Here is a 15,776-nt window from a genome sequence, read left to right on the forward strand (position 1 = left end):
AAAGGATGAAGAGAGCTCTGAGCAGACAGCCATGCTTAGGGGTCCCTAAGTTTATGGCTGCCTAAACCTAGCTATAAAAATCTGCTAGTTGCTCCAGGACACTGCTGAGACAACTTGTACATTGTAGCTCAGCTGCATGGGTGCTAGCCATGGTGCTGAAACCAACCATGAGCTCCCTCTCCAAGGTGCTGATCCTGTCTTGCTTCACCTTCCTGCCTATCTGGGACCTGTGACCTCCTCCTTGCCTGGGTCATCAGCTATTTTTGATGGTGGGCACTCCCATAAATCAAGACAACATGGTGGGAAGATAAGTAAAACCTGGTTACTGCTGCAGTTACTATAAATAAGGCTCCCTTTCTAGAAAGGGGGTGGTGGTGGTCAGATGGGCTCCCTGCATTGTGCGAGTGGTTGGAGCCCTACTTGCTAAGTGCTATTATGTAGAATCCTATAACTGTAGAGTTGGAAAGTGGCCCCCTACAAACCAAGAATCACAGCCAAAGAATCTTCAGCAGAAGGCTATCCAACCTCTGCTTAAAAACCTCCAACGAAGAAGAGTCCGCCACTTGCCAAGGTATTGCGATCTACTGATGAACAGCTCTTAATGCCAGAAAGTTATTCCTGATATTTAGTCAGAAGCAGCTAATGTCTATGAAAGTGCCATCTGATCTGGAGAAAATCTGGTAAGGATGGGTGGGTGGAAGCAGCACTCCAAATGTCCTGAAGAAGGCTGGTTGATTTGGTCATGTGAAACTCTAAGCCAGGTGCAGGGAACCTTTTGCTGAACTACAGTCCCGATTGTCCCTGGCCATTGGCCATACTGGCTGGGGATGATGGGAGTTGTAGTTCTGTAGTTTGAAAAGGCAAGTAATCAGCTCACAGTTCTAAAGACAAGGCAGTAGCAGCAAGAGGCTATGCCAAGGATGGGGAACCTGTGGCTTTCCAGATGTTGTTGGACTACAACTCCCAGTATCCCAAGAAATTGGCCCTGCTGGGTGGGAGTGATGGGAATCGGAGTCTAATGATTTCCAGAGGGCTACAGATCCTCCATCCCTTAACTAGACCATCACTGGCCTTTACTGCCCCATGGTCCCTCTAGCACAACTCTGCCTTCTTTTAATGGAGGGACAGGGAACCTGTGGCCCTCCAGATATTGTTGGACTACAACTCCCATCATCCCTATGTTTTTATCCAGGCTCAGCTGCTCTGTATCTGATATGAGGTGGGCTATTTATATTTAAGTAAACAAAGATTATGAGTGCTAGATACACGGCATGCGGCCTGATCTGAATTTTGTGGGCAGTTTGGCTGGAAAGGTAGGAGGGCATTTCAGGGTTAAAATATATTCTCCAGGTCAGAGAGTCAATTTGGAATGAGGGCAATGCTTCATGCCATCACTCTGAATGGGAAGGGCATTTTTTTGGGGTCCCATTTTACAGGCCCTGCGAATAACTGCTGAAGTGGGAGGCAATGGCACAAACGAATTTATTTTAGTGTCCAGCTTTAAGATAATCCATGGGATTTAATTCCTAAAACTCTGAACAGAAGAGCACAAACCTCAAGATGGTGATGAGGATTCACCCAGGCCAGCAATACCGCCCAATGGGAGCAGCCAAAAATGAACATGTTCTTGCTTGCCCTCCCCTCCCCTCTGGAATAAGGCATCAATGGTGCTTTGAGAACTCAGGTTCCACTGTAGCAGGGGTGGGGAGCCTTTTGTAGCCTAAGGCAACCACTAGGTCTGTATGCCAGTGGTGGGCGGAGCCAGAGGCAAATGTGGGTGTGGCCAGATGCAAAAGGGGGTGGGGCAACAGATGCAACTGTGTATAGCAGCTGACATCCCAGCCACACAGAAGTCAGAGGTCTCTATAGACACACAAATGACCTCTGCAGCCCTCTATTTGGGCAAGAAGAATTTCAACGATACAGGAAAATGCACTTGAGAAGGGACAGTGATAGAAGAATATAATGATTATTATTATTTACTTAATGTATTTATACTCTGTGCTTCTCCCCAACTGGGATGGGGCTTATGAGGGGTGTAGGCTGGATAGGTTCCCAAGGGCCACCTAGAGAGGCACAGAGGGCCACATTTGGGCTGCAGGCCAGGTGTCTCCCCACCCCTGTCCAATACCAGACCAAATAGTAGCTAGCAAGGGCCAGTTATTGCCCACTGAAAACATAACAGGGAAGTAATAATAATGAGCGAGTTGTGTGTGTGTGTGTGTGTGTGTGAGAGAGAGAGAGAGAGAGAGAGAGAGAGAGAAAGGATTTGTTATTGTAAAATAATGTAGAGAACCCCACCTCTTCCTTTTTATTCTCTCCTGCCCCCCCTTGCTAAACTTCCTTTTCAACGCAGGTGTTTCCCTGTGGTTAGGGTCGGAGATAATAAACCCGACGCCCGTCCGGGCCACCTGCAAATTCAGGAAGGCTTTTCTTTTTAGCACATAATTAAACCGGCGCTGGGCTAACCGACAGCATCCGACACAGCGCATTAGGCGGGAGAAAGAGAATGAGGCAGGGAGGTTGGCAGTGGGGGGAGAGATATTAAAGAGAGAAAGAGAGAGAGAGAGAAATGGGAAGCAGGTGAGATGAGAGACTCCAGGCAGGCTTGCCGCCATCCTTTGCAAATAATATAAAATAAAATAAAAATAACACTTGGTTTCTCTTCTGGGTTTAAAGCGGTTATGGAAACGGAGGAGAGGTATTAAAAAAAATAAAGGGTGGTGGAGGGGGGGGGGACCCAAGACACACAGCGCTTCCTTATCGCAAGGAGACAGTTGTCAGGAATCACTTTGAGTGACTCGTTTTGTCTCGTGTTTTTCTCTCCCCCCTCCTCATCTCCCTTCTCCCTGCCGTCAAGCGGGCCTCAGGACATGGATCAAAGGAGAGGCGCCGAAACGCTCGCTGAAACTTCTGATCCCTTCTCGGTAGAGACGCGCTGGAGTGGCAGACAGCTTTCTCTTCGACATCAAATGGAGAGAGGGAGGAAGAGCCGGAGATAGTGAAGAAAAATGCACACAGAGAGAGGAAGGATCAGGTTCTGGAAGATGAGGGGGAACATGAGAACGTACGAAGAGCTGGCTGGATCCGGCCAATTGCACACCTAGTCTGGCACCCTGTTCTCACTGTGCGTGGCCCTAAGAACTTAAAAAGAGCCTGCTGGATCAGGCCAATGGCCCATCTAGTCCAGCATCATTTGCCCACAGTGGCCAGCAAGATGCCCCCCCCCGGGAAAACCACAACACGAAGCCTCGCCATTTGTGATTCCCAGCAAGTGGGATTCAGAGGCACGTTGCCTCTGACTGTGGAGTTGGAAGAACACCATAAGAGTCTGCTTGATCACACCAATCTAGTCCAGCATCCTGTTTTCACAGTGGGCCACCAGGGCATGAGAACAAAAGCACTCTGCCCCTCCTGTGGTTTCCAGCAACTGCTACTCAGAAGCATTTACCGCCTTCACACGTGGAGGAGGCCGAGCCATTGTGGCTAGTAGCCACTGACAGCCCTATCCTCCACCTTTGAAGTGCCACAAAACTCTTGGCTGTCATTTGGCCACCCCAGCCTCCTCATCAGAGGTCTCCATCTCTGAGTCAAGAGGCTCATCTCAGAAGGACATAAGTAGAGACCTCCAATGGATCAGGGCAAGAGCCCATCTCGTCCAGCCTATTGTCACAGGTGCCCCTTATGGAAACCCCAAAAGGAGGGTCTGAGCACAATAGCACTTTACCCACACTCCATGATTTCCAGCTACAGTCAGAAGCGCATTAATGCCTCTGACCGCAGAGGCAGAACATAACCATGGTTGATAGCTTCCTTGTCCACAGCTTTGGACATTTCCAGCACAGCTGAACTGGTTTCCATGGAAAAACATCAGAGGAGTCCTGGATCAGGCCCCAAAGCCAATCTAGCTCAGCACCTTGAGCCATATGCAACTATTCAGTGTAAAGGTAAAGGTAAAGGGACCCCTGACTGTTAGGTCCAGTCGCGGACGACTCTGGGGTTGCGGCGCTCATCTTGCTTTACTGGCCGAGGGAGCCGGCGTTTGTCCACTGTTTCCCCAAGTCATTGGCCAGCATGACTAAGCTGCTTCTGGTGAATCAGAGCAGCACACAGAAACACTGTTTACCTTCCCGCCGGAGCGGTACCTGTTTATCTACTTGCACTTTGACGTGCTTTCGAACTGCTAGGTGGGCAGGAGCTGGGACGGAACAACGGGAGCTCACCCTGTCACGGGGATTCGAACCGCCAACCTTCTGATCAGCAAGCCCTAGGCCCTGTGGTTTAACTCACAGCGCCACCCATGCCACCGCAGCAAAAACTGCTGAACTTGCTCCCATAAGATGCAGCAGTGGTGGCCATCAACTTGGAAAGGTTCAAAAGGAGTCCAGCTAAATCTGTGGAGGAGGGAAAGGATGTCAGTGGCTACCTGCACTATTATATGCTCCTGAATACATGGGAACCACAAGTGGAGAGAGTGTTGCTCTTGCTCTCAGGTCATACTTACAGGCTTACCATTGTGGTCCCTGGTTGGTCACAGTGCGAAGAGGATGCTGAACTTTTCTTCCCACGATCTTATGCGGCGTGAAGTAAGCGGGCAGAGGGAAAGCTTGTCTACCTCTCTTCCAATCCTAGAGCTTGGCTCATCATGCAGTGCGCCTGACCGACAGGAGCATGGGCCAAAGCAAAAAGACTCCTTTGCACCACACAAAACGAGTTTACGGAATCTGCAGCCGCAAGATGTAGCGGCGATGACCCCTGGCTTAGGGGCTAACTAGCAACACGCAGGGCTAATGCATGGCTGCCAATCAAGCTGGGAGACATATATTTGTTTATTTGATTGCGAGGACACATACAAAGGGGTGGGGGTGGGAATTCCCCCTCCCTGGACTGCTGCCCTCTTCCCTCCCCACAGCTGAGTATAATAAGAGCCTGCTGGATTGAGCAAACAGCCCTTTTACTGCAGCATCCTGCTTTCGCAGTGGCCAGCTAGATACCTGTGGGGAAATCAGCAAGTAGAACAGGAGCACAAGAGCAGAGCTCTCCCCTCCTGGAGTTTCCAGCAACTGGTCTTCAGAAGCGTTGCTGCCTCTGAAGATGGAGCTGGAACAGAGCTGTCATGGCCATCAATAGCTCTCTTCTCCATTAATTTGTCTGATCAACTTCTAAAGCCATCCAAATTGGTGACCACCATGGCCTCCTGTGGAAGGGAGTTCCATAGTTGCAATTTCCATGAACCCTCCCCCCCCCACACCCCTACATTGCAATGATTGGCAATGGGGGATTATTCCCATTGCTGACAGTGGCTTCTCTAATAGGGACTGGCACCTGTCATTTTTATTTACATTACATCATTACATCAACTGCTAGAGTGTATTTCATCCTGCATTGTGGTTCAGGTTGATGTTGTCGTTCCAGCTCCATTTAATTTATTGCAGTTATTTTATGTATGTATCTATGACACTGAACCATAAAGTTGGGAAGGGTCTCAGAGGCCATCTAGTGCATACTTTAGGCCCACATTATTTGAAGGACCGTATTATCCCATAACAACAACAACAACAACAACAACAACAACAACAACAACAACCTAACCTGCCTGGGCTCAGAGACTGTCAGGGGAGGCCCTTACCTCAGTCCTGCCATCCTCATAGGCACACTTGGTGGGGACGCAGGACAGGGCCTTCTCAGTGGCTGCCCCCAGGCGACTTGGAAACTCCTTTCCTAGAGAGGCTAGGCTGGCTCCCTCCTTGCAGGCAGGCAGGTGGGCAAAGGCCTTTGGGAACTGACTGTTTTTTTTAAGGAAAGGGCCTTAATACCACCGTGGTATTTTTATTATCTATATTCTAACAGATTTGGGTGGGTTTTTTTGCATTGTCTTAATTCGATTAGAATTTTTTAAAAAAACAATTATCGTTTATATGTTTTCTGCTTTTCGTATTTTGCCTATGGTTTGATTTGTGTAAGCTGACTTGAGTCCGTGGAAAAGGTAGCATACAAATAAATAAATAAAATAGTAGTAGTCATCATCATCATCATCAACTGACCCTATGCTCAAAACAGGAATCGTGGCACTACAGCATCACTGACACATGGTGCCTCATCTTGTACAGGAACATAGGAAACTGCTTTCTGATTAACTTTGGCCCATCTACCTAATATTGTCGACACTGACTGGCAGCAGCAGCTTCTCCAGCCCAACCAGGAGAAGACAGAAATCGAACCTGGGATCACAGGAAGCTGCCTTTTGCTGCATGAAGCCATCAGTCCATCTAGCTCAGTATCTCCTACACTGACTGTCAGGGCAACATTCCCATCAAGGGGGGGAGGGGGGCAGCTGGCAGATGCCAGTAGGGGCAGGGCCAGATGACAATGTGGGTGGAGGAACAGATATACATTTTGCCTTTGTACAGCAGACTAGTTCATCCATTCATCCATTCATTTACTGCATATATACCCCACCTCCCCCCGGATTTGACGGTGGTGTACATGGTTCTCCCCCTCCTCATTTAATCCCCACAACAACCCTGTGAGGTAGGTTTGACTGAGAGGCAGCAACTGGCTCAGGGTCACCCAGGGAGCTGCAATATTTGAACCCTGGGCTCTCCCAGGTCCTAGAGTCCGACACTCTGTCCCATTGCACCACACTGGCTCCAGTTGTTAGAGGCAGCTCTCTATCCTTCATCCTCCTCCCCGGGGCTGGACCCCAGGGCATTCTGCAGTCCAAGCAGCTGCTAATCAGTCTCGCCTATGCAGGAAAACAATTCACTCAGAGTCAGAGTGGGGGGTAGGTGGGTTGAAAACCCTGCTCATTTCCCCTTTGTCCGGTTCCCAAGAGTGCAGCAAGGATTTTCTCTCTCCCCGCCCCCCCCGGCTGCTTAACCGAGATTAGATCGCAAGCCCTCCCTCTTTCTCTCCAAGCACCCCTATCTCTCCTGCAGCTCCCAGAGAGTCCCGTGATCCTTTTTCAGGTCCTTATTGACTGCAATGAGATACCCCTCATTTCCCGGGTGCGATAAGCTTAAAGACCAGGGCTTATCATCAAAGCTCTAGCCATGGACACCTTTGATCAATTTACTCATTTGCTGACCGCGGACCCCGCTAGGATGGCTGATCTTCTGCCTGCCTGCCTGAGCCAAAGAATCACGCGTCTGTGGGGCTGTTCTAACACGCAGAAGGGCCCTGGTTTGATTGCTGGGAACGTTCCCTGCCGGAAGCTCTGGAGAGCTACTGCCAGTCAGTGTAGAAAATACTGAGTTGAATGGACCAACAGCCTGACTTGGTAGAGGGCAGCTTCCTCGGTCCCTATTTTATTTCTTAAAATTTATGCACTGCTTGGTTGTAGGAAGAACTTTTTTTCTTTTTTTAAAAAGCCCAAATATATCACTAAAAAAAATTACAGCATTTTTTTTAAAAAAAATAAAAATAAAACAACAATAGACTGAAACAATCAAAAATTCACATCAACTTTCTAAACATCTGGGTAGGCTTGTCTAAAGGAGACTGTTTTTAACAGGAGCCAAAAAGAAGACATGGAAGGCTAGCCTGAAATCAATAGGCAGGGAGTTCCAAAGGGCAGGTTCTGCCACACTAAGCAATCGAGTTCTTACATATGTGGAATGGGTATAATGTGGCACGTGCAGCGGGCCAGTTCTGCCAATTGAAGAGGCCAAATGGGCACATATGGAGTAAGGTGATTTCACAGGAAAACTGGCCTCATGTTGTCAAGGGAGCTATATTTCCCCATAGCATCTGAATCAGGAAAGGCTGTGCAGTGCCTGGACTCAACGGTGATAGGGATGAGGAAAAGGAATTTGAGCTTGAATCCTGGCAAGACAGAGGCACTGAGCAGCTCTTGTGCCTGAGAAATTGGTCAGTTGCTTACCCTGGAAGCGGTTGCACTCTCTCTGAAGGAGCAGGTTCACAGTTTGGGGGTCCTTCTGGGTCCAGCTCTGTCCACGGAGGCTCGGGGAACCTCAGTGGCAAGAAATGCCTTTTACCGAGTCTGGCATCCGGAACAGGAAATCCTGGCCACATTAGCATCCCCTCCAACATTTCTCCGATGAAAACAGGGACATCCTATTCCGTAGCCTCATTTCTCCCATGCAAATAGGGACATCCTAGAATGGTTCATGAGTTAGGTCAGGCATCCCCAAACTTCAGCCCTCCAAATGTTTTGGACTACAATTCCCATCTTCCCCAACCACTGGTCCTGTTAGCTAGGGATCATGGGAGTTGTAGGCCAAAACATCTGGAGGGCTGCAGTTTGGGGATGCCTGAGTTAGGTTATTTCAAGACTGGATTGCTAAAATACACTCTGGGGCCTCCCTTGAGCCTGATCCAGAAGTTGCAGTTGTATATAGTGACACCTTGAAGTTGGCCCAATAGCCAGTCGGCAGATCTCTGAGCCTCACTCCTACCAGCAATCATGCAGCAGCATTCTGGACTAACTGCAGCTTCTGGGTCAAGCATAAGGGAAGCCCCACATAGAGAGCATTGCAGCAATCCCGTCTTGAAGTAACCAATGCATGAGCTACATATATCTGGCAATGTCTAATCTAATGTCCTCCTACCAGATCTTGCCCATCTGTGTTGAGCTAGATGGGCCCATGCCAGAGCACCTGCTTTGCATGCAGAACACCCCAGGTGGTTTGGCTCAGCATAAGGAAGCTTCCTTTGCACCTCTCACCAGCTCTACTTCATACGCTCCTTGAGCGCTTTTTGCCTGTCTGGAAGGTTATCCTGGGGCTCATCTTCTGAATGGTGCACTGAGTGTGTGTAGAGACCAGCCACCTCCCAAGAAACAAGGGCAAAATCCATTGCTCCACCCACCTTCATTTCTAGTCCCACCCACCCACCCACCACCCTGAAGGCTGCCACCATGGGGAATGTGGCCCTCAGCCTGGAACAGGTTCTCTGTTCCTAAAAGAGAGGGTTGCCAGCCCTTCAAAGAGAGGACTGTCCTCTGTAAAAACAGGACACCCACCCACCTTCCCTGGGATAAGGTGGCTTCCTATATACACATTCTGCATCCATCTTCCCAGATACTTGGCACAGTTGTGTCGCCTCCTTATTTGAATGGCTTCCATCCTTGGCACCTTCTTCCACAGAGGCGTCCCCTGCCCCTCCCCCCCGGTTGGGCCTCCTCTGCCCAGTGCCTCCTCCTGGCTCCCTCTTTGGGTCACTCCAGCCCGTCCAAATGGCCCTTCCGCCTCCGAATTCCAGAGGTCGCCTGGCACTGCCTCCTTGCGCTCTTCGCTCCAGCGTTAATGTGCTAATCTCTCATTTTCTCTCCCTCTATCTGGCCTGCCTGAACCCGTCTCCCAGGCTCCCTGATTAATCCACATAAAGCAGGACCAAAAAAAAAAAAAGGCATTTCAATTCTCTCTCGGCCAAGGCGGCATCGCTCAGTTGCTCTGAAGCCCCCAGGCACACAAAAAAAGACAGCGACAAAAGCCCTTCAGAAAATGCCGCAAGACGCCGTCCCAAATGTGCGCTCTGGAGGCTGATGTGGGGCTAAAATAATCAGGAACTGCTCCATTTGGCTCAGTATTGTCGACACTGACTGGAAGCAGCTCTCTGGGGTTTCAGGAGACAGGGCACCCTCTCAATTGCATGCAGACCAGGTACTCTAGCACTACGCTATGGTCCTCCCCCCCAACCCCCCCTCTAAATAGGATCCTATTCCTTATGGTTTATTCAGGTTTTGAATTAAAGGCTCATATAAAGAGGAAACTGCCTTATACAGAGTCAGCCCATCTAGCTATTGTCTACACTGAATGTCTAAAAAGATGTAGACAAGGACAGTAAAAATGATCAAGGGTGCTGGAGGAACACCAGCCGCATTAATGCATTGTTTTATACAGACAGACATATGCCAGATAGCAAAAGCATAATAAGCAATTCATTTTGGTCAGCATGACTGCAATCCTGGGATCAAGACCCATTGATCTCAGCAGTTCTTGACTTCTCACTGTGCATGGCTTCAATTTGTGACGCGTGCTGAGGTTTAACCAAAGCTCTTCAGCCAGCTGAAATGCAACCCTTTTAGCTTCTCAATTAAAGCCACAAACAACCTCATAAGGAAGTGTTACCGTTTTAAACTGCAATCACGAAGCGGGAACCCTATCAAAGAAAAGGGAAGATGTACCCAGCCTTGGCTTGATTCCTCTCCCTCACGTTCTCCAACTTCCTCTCTGCTTATGTGTTCTCTCTCTGTCTCTCTCTCTCTCTTCCTCATGAAAATTCATCAGCATTCTAGTGTTCCGTCATGCACTGGCTGGATGCAGAAGAGAGCTGGGAGGCACCAGCTAGGGAACCCCCAAGGGAAGCAGGCTCAGAGCCAGGGGATTGGTGGTGGGATGGTGATGAATGGACAGAGTGAGAAGAAGGAGCAGACTGGGAGGTGGAGGTGTTGGAAGCTGAAGAAGCAACAGGGTTTAGTGAGCAGGAAGAGGCTGTGGCAGAGAGCAGTCCAGAATCAGAGGCAGAATCAGAGGCTTAAGGGGGCGGGGCGGGGCAAGAGACAGGGATCAGGCAGGTTGCTGAAGAAGTCAGGGGGTCTCCACCTCCTGCTGTAATCAGCTCCCCTTCCTGCTGGTTTCCCAGAATCAGAAGAGGGCAGTATGAAGCAGGGACAGGCATGTTGATGGAGTCTCTGATTGCTTGGGAAGGATCAGAAGGAGGGGGAAGCTTAGGCAACTGTGGGAAGGCAAAGACCTTCAGTTCTCACAACTGCCTCATTGGGGCACGATCCTTGGGGAAGAGTCGCTGTGCTCACTAGGCCTGTCCTCCCAAGCTGCTTGTTTCTTTGAATTAAGAGTTAAGTTCCCTGGCACCATGTGAGTTAGTACTGGCCTGCACCTGGCACCCGCCCCTGACATGTACATATTTTTTGCAAAGCAAGTTTCCTGGTGATGTTTCCCGGCATGCCATTTTCATCAACATATGCAGTTATACGCAGGTTGCAGAACAGCATTGCAAAACGTCACATGGAAAATGGAGCAAGCTTGTTTTCTGCTGCTCTGGAGGGCAGGACCCGAACCAGTGTCTTCAGGTTACAAGAAGGGGGATTCTGACTAAATATTAGGAAGAACCTTCTGGTGCTAAGAACCGTTTGACAGTGGAACAGAGGTGGTGGACTCTCCTTCCTTGGAGGTTTTTAAGTGGAGGTTGGATGGCCATCTGTCAGGGATGCTTTAGTTGAGATGCCTGCATTGCAGCGGGCTGGACTAGATGACCCTTGGGGTCCCTTCCAATTCTATGATTCTATGGAAAAATGGCTGCATTTCAGCTCATGCGCTTTTCAGGATGAGCCAATCTGATAAATTAATCTTCAAATGCAAACTAAATTAAAATTCTCTTTCTCTCTCCATCCCACCCCATCCCTAGAGCCATTGAGGTGTAGCAGTTAGAGTGCTGGATGAGGACCTGGGAAACGAGGGTTCAAATCCTTACTCAGCCATGAAGCTCACTGGGGTGTGTGTGACTCACTCTCAGCCTAGCCTACCTCGCTAGGTTGTTGTAAGGATAAAATGGATAGGAGAACTATGTCTGCTACTTTGAGAGCCTCGGAAGTAGTAAGGTGGGATATATATGTAGTAATAAACAATAATAATAGCCCCAGGCATGACAAAATTGTTCCAGTCGAAAAAGCCAAATTAGTGCGGCCTTTTGCAAAATGAAAGGGGGGAGAATCAAAGTTGAAAAATAAAGATGGGACATAGTTTGTATGGTTAAGCTTACATATATGGTGACAACCAGAAAGGGCAGACAACAATTTCATTGAAAAATGCAGCCTTTTCATAATGCGCTGGAGTAAAAAGGTACAGGAGAATGTAAATCCATTTGTTGTACATGGAACTTTTGGGATATGAATTCGTTACATGTGAATTTGCAACGGAATTCTGTTCCTATATATTTGGCTCCCGATAGCTCCTTTTATTCTACTGCTATTGCATTTCATTTGTCACCTGCTATTACACTTTGTTGCATGTACAGTCACTTACGGACCCATTGTTAAAATCGTGTTTATGGAAGACAATCTTACTCGGCTACGAGTGATCGCCAAAGAAGAAGAATTTTTGTTGCATTTTATTTATAAATAAATATATACCAAAAAGAAAAAAAGAAATGGGTGGAAAGTAAAAATAAATAAATGTCCACATGCTTAGCAGGCCCTATTTATAAAATTTATCAAAAGGCTTTCAGCTTCGAAAGGAAATGATCTCTGTTACAAAGGCACCTGCAGGAACCCCTCTTTTCTCTTACAATGCACACCCCCCCATCCTTCAAATCCCAGGGAAATCCCAACTTGGAAAATAAACTTCTCTCTTTTCACATGAGAAGAAAAAAAAGCAGAAGAGAGAGATGTGTTTTTGCTCTGGTTTTTCCCACTGCCCTCAGCCCAGGAATCTAACTGACAGGAGCAGATGGCTCTTCTGGATGGGGGTGGGGGGCGGATGAAGAAAGAAAGGAAAAGTTGACTGGGAAGAAATGCCAGCTTTGTGGGATCGTTTAGGTTAAAAGTTTACGGAGCGAAGGCTGTACTGTATGTGATACTGAGCTGTCAGGATCTCAGCAAAGCTTTCTGCAAGAAGGAGGGGGGAGGCAGAGAAAAACGGGAGCCTCTGTTTCCAAATGCCTTATGGAAATAGGAAATCCATTTGATGCAAAAAACAAAACAAAACCAAATATAAAAGAAAAGGTTTGCTGGATCAGGCCAATGGCCCATGTAGCCCAGCATCCTGGTGCCACAGTGGCCAGCCAGATGACCTAATGGGAAACAGGTCTCAAGCCCAAGACCTCCTGCTGTTTCCAGAAACTGGTTTTCAGAAGCAACCCTGGCCCCAGCCTGCGAGAACAGGATGCTGAACCAAATGGGCCTGTGGCCCTGATCCAGCAGGCTCTTCTTTCACCTGCAAACATGGCCCAAGCACCCGGGTGCAGCTGTAGCCAGCAAGATGCCTCAATGGAAAGCCCCACGCAGGACCTGAGGGCAGCAGCACTCTCCCAGCCAAGGGTTTGCAAATACTGCCTCCGACAGTGGAGGCAGAACATAGCCATGGTGGCTAGCAGCCACGGACAGCATTTGGGCTTCATGGTTCTGTCTAATCCTCTGCCGAAGCCATCCACGTTGGTGGCCCCCACTGCCGCCTCCTTGGAGGGAGACTCCACTGCGGGCTTCACATTGGAGCATTTGGTAACAGGATGCTGGGCTCAATGGACCTTTGGAGTGGGGTCTCCTTATGATCTCGGCAGAGAGTTAAAGGAAGGCAGGGCGCGGGCAGGAGGCAAGAGGAGGTGGCTGCTTTGCAGGCTCAGGTTCCAGGAGAGACACCCCTAGGAAGAAAGGTTGTAGCATTTGGGACTTTTTAGCTCAGAGGAAATGTGAGTAAGAGGCAAGGTGACAGAAGTTTACAAAATGATAAATGGCATGGAGGAAACGGATGGAGAAAAGGTTTTTCCTCTGTCTCTCATAACAACTGGAAATCGAGGGCATCCAACGAAGCTGAATGTTGGAAGATTCAGGACAGATCAAAGAAAGCCCTTCGTGTGGTGCATGGTTAAACTACGGAACTCCCTGCTGCAGGAGCAGCTTTAAAAGAGGATTAGACGACTTCATGGAGGAAGAGAGGGCTATCAATGGCTCCTAACCACAGTGACCATGCCCTGCCTTCACAAGAGGAGGCAGTGATGCTTAAGAATACCAGCTGCTGGCAACCGCAGGAGGAGAGAAAGCTCTTGTGGTCAGATTCTGCCCACTGGGGCATCTGGTTGGCCACTTTGACAAAAGGATGCTGGGTTGGATGGGCCACGGGCCTGATCCAGAAGGCTCTTATGTTCCCAGATAACTCTCAAAAGGAATGTGCCTCCTCAACGGAAGTGCAAAAATGACTGTGCCAATTCTATCATTTGGGGGATGAGAAGTGCTTCTTAATATTATCCCTCCCTAGCATGTTGATGTTACCAACCTAACAACTCTCTGCCTCCAAATTCTCCCATGAGAAGATGATGCTGAACTAGGTGGGCCATTGGCCTGATCCAGCAGGCTCTTCTTATGTTCAGCCCCTCCAAGTGGGGGGGGGGAGAACCCCTCTGGAATCCTGCAGAGCCACTGCCAGTCAGTGCAGGCACCACTAAGCTAGGTGGACGAGACGAATGCCCTGTCTCTGCCTAAGGCAGCTTCCTGCGTTCCCGCCTACAGAGGGAAAAAGAGAAAGAGACGCATTGCAGGACGCCTCGCCACGCAATTGAAGGTCGGGCATTTCCCCCCGGAAAAGAACTTGTTCCTACACGGCGATAAGCCGAAGCAATGAATTCTGATCCCCGCCAGCCCGGCCTTTGCAAATTTGAGAGCGGGCAGAGTCTCTTTCAGGGGGGCAGAAAGGAAAGAAAAAAAAGAGGGAAATCCGTAATGCCTCTCCCTCTGCAACCATAATGCCAGGATGTTCCCAATCTGCTTTGAGGGATGGAAAGATTAAGAATAATAATAAAAAAATTGCAATAAAATATGTGTGAACGAGGGGGTAATTGTGGACAAATGCAGCATTCAAATTCATTTTTCCACCTCTTTTACACACCATTTCAATCTTATTTTCTGCTTATTAATGAGATCTTGTTGGCAGGGGTGGGCAGAAGCTGCCCAGTTTTGCTGGGTAATTGCACATAATTTCCTTTCTACTAGTGATTTGCATCTGATCTTCTCCCTCCCCCCACCCTAATTCTTTGCTATTTAACACCCCCTTCTACTTCTCTCCCCTCCTTCCCAAATCTCTCCCTCCTCCTCCTCTCCTTTCCATCCCTGGTCAGGCAATACAGTACTTCATTTAAATGCTTATTACACTTAAACAGACACTGAAGAAAAAAGGAGGGGAGAAGAGGAAATGAGACAGAAGCCATCCAAGTCAAGAAAAGGCCTGACGCAATCACCCTCTGCCACTCTTGCTCTCCTTTAGTGATGTAACACCCTTAAGGACCGTGGGATAACTTCGCCAAAGACCTATTCTGTACTATTTGTAATGCGGCCACTTGGGGGATACATTTAACATGTGTTAGGAAGCTGCTTATTTGGTCCAGCTTGCTCAGTATTGTCTACACTGACCAGCAGTGACTTCTTCTAATACAAGAATGGGGGTCCTCTTGTGTTCCTCCAGATATAGCTATACTGCTCAATAATTGTCTGACTGCTCCCTGACAATTGGAGACAAAAGGTCCTCCACCGCATCCATCAATAAATATTTGTCTAATAAAGGTAAAGGGACCCCTGACCATTAGGTCCAGTCATGACTGACTCTGGGGTTGCACGCTCATCTCGCATTATTGGCCGAGGGAGCCGCCGTATAGCTTCCAGGTCATGTGGCCAGCATGACAAAGCCGCTTCTGGCAAACCAGAGCAGCACACGGAAACACCGTTTACCTTCCCGCTGTAGCGGTTCCTGTTTATCTACTTGCATTTTGACGTGCTTTCGAACTGCTAGGTTGGCAAGAGCTGGGACCAAGCAACGTGAGCTCACCCCGTCACAGGGATTCAAACCGCCGACCTTCTGATCAGCAAGCCCTAGGCTCAGTGGTTTAACCACAGCGCCATCTAATAACATAATGCAATAGGAAGATGCATGGACATAGCATGTTGGTATCTACGATTTCGCCTCCCACTATTGCGGTTAGCAGAGATTACCCGGAACTATTCATTCATGGTTTTCAAACAGACGCTCCCAAAGACAACACCGGAATTCACTGGTTAATTTGTCTGTAAAGTCACACCTCAAAGCAGCTTA

General features: G+C 48.6%; 1 protein-coding gene across 1 annotated transcript in view; it reads right to left on the reverse strand.

Moving 5' to 3' along the window:
• The window catches only part of PAX7 (paired box 7), a 144,010-nt gene that overhangs the window by 29,555 nt on the left and 98,679 nt on the right, over nt 1-15,776 (reverse strand). The window lies entirely within an intron of this gene.

Source organism: Zootoca vivipara, chromosome 6 (genome assembly GCF_965207765.1).
Source record: "Zootoca vivipara chromosome 6, rZooViv2.hap1.1, whole genome shotgun sequence".
In the NCBI taxonomy this organism is placed as follows: domain Eukaryota; kingdom Metazoa; phylum Chordata; class Lepidosauria; order Squamata; family Lacertidae; genus Zootoca; species Zootoca vivipara.